The sequence below is a fragment of the Temnothorax longispinosus genome, chromosome 2 (genome assembly GCF_030848805.1).
Source record: "Temnothorax longispinosus isolate EJ_2023e chromosome 2, Tlon_JGU_v1, whole genome shotgun sequence".
In the NCBI taxonomy this organism is placed as follows: domain Eukaryota; kingdom Metazoa; phylum Arthropoda; class Insecta; order Hymenoptera; family Formicidae; genus Temnothorax; species Temnothorax longispinosus.
This window is the reverse complement of record NC_092359.1, coordinates 12030035-12034391: the sequence shown is the minus strand read 5'-3', so window position 1 is coordinate 12034391 and position 4357 is coordinate 12030035.

Here is a 4357-nt window from a genome sequence, read left to right as displayed (position 1 = left end):
TTGTTCATCAGCGATATTCGGGATAAGACACAATCGGACAAGATATAATTGAATCATTTGTCTTTAAATTAACGTAGTAAAACGCGCTCTCAAAAGTCCCATATTTGATGGAAACATTTACTTCTGCGTATAGTTTTATTTTTTGCTCTCTATCCTATACTTTCTTGAAATCTTTTGCATATTATGACTATACCTAGCCGTGCAAGATTAGTATGGTATTTACTTTGTTCGTGTATACTTGTATTTACGAGAAAAATTTTCTGCGTGTAGTGTTTCGCGTAGTGCGCCGCGAGATGTCGTTAAGAACATGTCAGAAATAAGAGGACTCTAGTGGGAAAGACACAGAATGAGTGGGGAAAATAAGGAGAGTGCAGGAATGAAATTGCCTGCAATGAGTCGTGCAGGAATGAAATTTCTCACTATATTCCCGCACTGAGTGCGGGAATATAGTGAGAAATTTCTCATGCATGGAATTGGCTACTTTGCGCACAGATGGCGCGCACGGAATGGGCCACTTTCGACGCACGTGTGATATATAGTTATTTGTGTAACAAGTGTCGTAAGATGAAAATTCCCAGGTGCGGAGTTTACGCACGAGCCGAAGGCGAGTGCGGTAACCGCACCCGGGAATTTTTATCTTTACACACGGCTTACACTCCCTATTTTATGTTGCAAGTGCCTGGAAAGTGGTCTATCACGCACGCGTAGCGTGCGTAATGGGGCACTTTCCATGCACGTGTTGCATAATAATCGATTTCCATACAAACTTCTATGACGATACACTGTAGAAAAAAGTTTTTCGGGACTTTTATTTTTTACATCGGTATATTCCAGGACATTTGGCAGTTTCCAGGACTGTCCTGGAAAAAATTCATGTCCTACGGCACGTTTCGGGACAGTTTTTTGAATCTGATTACATATATATGCGTTATATTCCAGGACTGTACATTTCAAAAAACGTAAACAGTCCCGGAACATACCTCTAGACCTACATATATATATGTATATATATATAATATATATATATATATATATATATATATATATATTATATATATATATGTATATATCTACTATTATATAAAGGGGAAAAGTTTGTACTGTTGTTCGGGGTAATCTTAGAAACTATTAGACCGATTTTGAAAGTATTATATATATAGTAGGGGTAGAATTTCCCGGGGAGTGCTATAGGGTGTATAGTTCTTCGTTACCGATCTTCTGGAAACCGGTTTTTCTAATTTCTTCAATTTTTCAAGAAATAATTGACCGAATTTTAAAGAATTGTATATAAAACAAGGGTAGAATTTCCCGGGGAGTGCCATAAAGTGTATAATTTTTTGTTACCGATTTTTTTTAGAACCGGTATCCGAAAATTTTCCAATTTTTCGGGAAATAATTGACCGAATCTTAAAGAATTGTATATAAAACAGGGGTAGAATTTCCCGGGGAGTGCTATGAACTGTATAGTTTTTTGTTACCGATTTTTATTGGAACCGGTATCTGAAATTTTTTCAAATTTTTCGAGAAATAATTGACCAAATTTTAAAGAATTGTATATAAAACAGGGGTAGAATTTCCTAATAAAAGAGTTACCGATTTCAGTCTAAAAAAATCTATGTAATTGTTTTGATTTCTGCAAATTTTGAGATATCAAGCTAATTTTTTTTTAAGGATAGAATATTATTATATTGAATTTGGTGAGAATTGGTGATTACCGATTTTATTTCTTGGTTTTTTAATTGAAAAATCGAGGTTCTGTGTACATCGCGAGCGAGCAATCTCAAAATTCCCGAAAAAACGCTTGGGTAAACCAAGGGATGTTGTCGCTGATCGGTAAGTGAAATATCGGAAAAGCAGAAATGACTCAATAGTGTGAAACTCGAGTAGAAAAAGACCGGTTACGACATGTTTAATCCACGAAAACATTTGTGCGGTCCGATTGGAAATTAGAGGCATTTATAGTTATGATTCAAATTATGAATATCAATTTTATCCGAGTGTAATAATTGGGAAAATAAATGCAATATGTGATCATTGTCAAGTAAAGAAGTTTAAAACTTAAGCACCTAGAATGTGTTATTCATGCAGAAAAGTTAAACTACCGTCTTTAAATCAACCACCCGACACACTCCTTATGGTTGTCCACAATAAGGATATTGAAACACAAATGAAGTCGTTTCAAGAAAAACGACTCCCGGGCGAAGCCTGTGTGTATATATATATACACACACGAATATGTATTTCATAAAGTATCAAATTAAGAACAGAAATATAATATTTTATATATAATAAGTTTATTCACTTAAGATGAGTGGGATAGCTAAGATAGATTGGCAATAGTATTCAATCCTAAGATATATATATAATTGTTCATTAATTTATAATATTTATATTCTGCACACGAAAACGTATATAAATAGAATTTAAAATAAAGTTTATTACATCATAATATTATTGACTCATACAAAATTCCAATTGTTAGTCATCTAAAAATTGTGGGATAAATTTATAAGAATAGATAAAAAATAATTAAAATTATTTTACAAAGTAAGTTTGTTAAAAGTAATAAACAATAATAAGGAGTAATATTTTCGCAAAAAAAGAAAATATCTCCAAATTTAGTAGTTTTATTGATTCTCATAGGGTAGACCGGGGCACGTTGTCACGCAGGGCACGTTGTCACTTTGGCTTTATTTAAAAAACTAATAACCGGAGGGCAGCACCCGTCATTCCCAAAACGTGTTAGTGTATGCCCATCTTTGGTGTGTTTACAGTCTTGAGATTGCGCCAACCGTGTTGACATAAAATCAACTTGAAAGTTTTTTGCGACCGTAAGTAAAATTTTATTGTCTAATATTCAACGTACTGGACATCAAGCTTATGTTTTTTCAGAATAGACCTTTATATGATCTTAAAGTATGTACTTTTACCTACCGCGTGCAGTACCTAACCTTACGAATATCTCAAACGTGTCGGACATGAGGCTGTTTGAAGTAAAAAAATGCCCTCGAGGCACGTTGTCACGAATTTGATGGGAATCTATTGCGAATCTTCGGATGACGATAACGAACAAAAATATTTTATGTTTAATCACCGACATGATTATAAAAGAAAAAATGTTTATCAATAAGTTGCGCATTCGAGTGGATGTCTTGCCTATTTAGATTAAGACGAAAACTTCGTGCTTTTTGTACTTTTTTGAAATAAAATAAATGTTTCTGTGAAGGATTTTACTTTTTTACATTGCAGCACACTATAATATATTGATATTTACGTTGTATACAGTTTGGATTACATTTTGCATGCAATTACATTTGATGTGACAACGTGCCCCGCCTATTCAAAATCAGTAAGTAAATCACGGCTTTTCAATAAGTTTCAAATTATTATTTAACAACACCTTACTTTTAGGTTGTATCTAATCTTTCCGTATTCATCAATGGATCGTTTAAGTTTTAATGAATTAGCTGATATTTAAAAATAAAAATTTTTAATTTAAGAAATAATTAAGAAAGAGGGATGCCAAGCAGATTCTGAATTACGATTTTTGAACATAAAAGTGGCTATAACTCGGAAACGGCTCATTTCCGGACCTATGTTTGTATGAACTTTTTTGCTTGTTTTTGGGTCCTGAATCACCTCCCGAAGTGGAGTAGGCGATTTTTTGGACACCCTGTATATATATATATATATATATATATATATATATATATATATATATACATACATACATACATACATACATGCATACATACATATAAATATCACAAACTTGATGAAAGAAAAATAGTAAATATTTTGTAGCTGCATAACATATTGGAAATAATTTATTTAATAATAAATCGTACTAATGATTATATATATATTATATATTAACTATATATGTATATTTTTATACCAATTTTTACTTCAATCTCTCTTTTGTGGCTTATCCATCCAAATTAATTGATTTGATCGATATTTATTCGATTTTATTTTGTAGAAACAATTATGTAACAAATTTATGTCGAATATGTTTTTAAAAATATATAAAAACTAAAAAGGGAAGTATTTCACCGCGTTATGTGAAGCATGAAATTAAAAAATTTGCGTAATATCAGTTAAAAGTTACTATTAAAAAATGCTCGATAAAAAAGGTAGCCGCATGAATTTTATGTTGTTGATTAACTTCGATTACTTATCTATTATAAACTCGACATTTTTATTTTTAGGATTCTCAAGAGTACGCTATTGAATATTATACATATTATAAGTTTTATAAGTGTTATGTAATTTGTGCACCTTTATATTTTTTATATAAAATGTACAAACTTCTTTTATTTTCACGTGTCATAGAGTAGGGAGGTAATAGGTACAC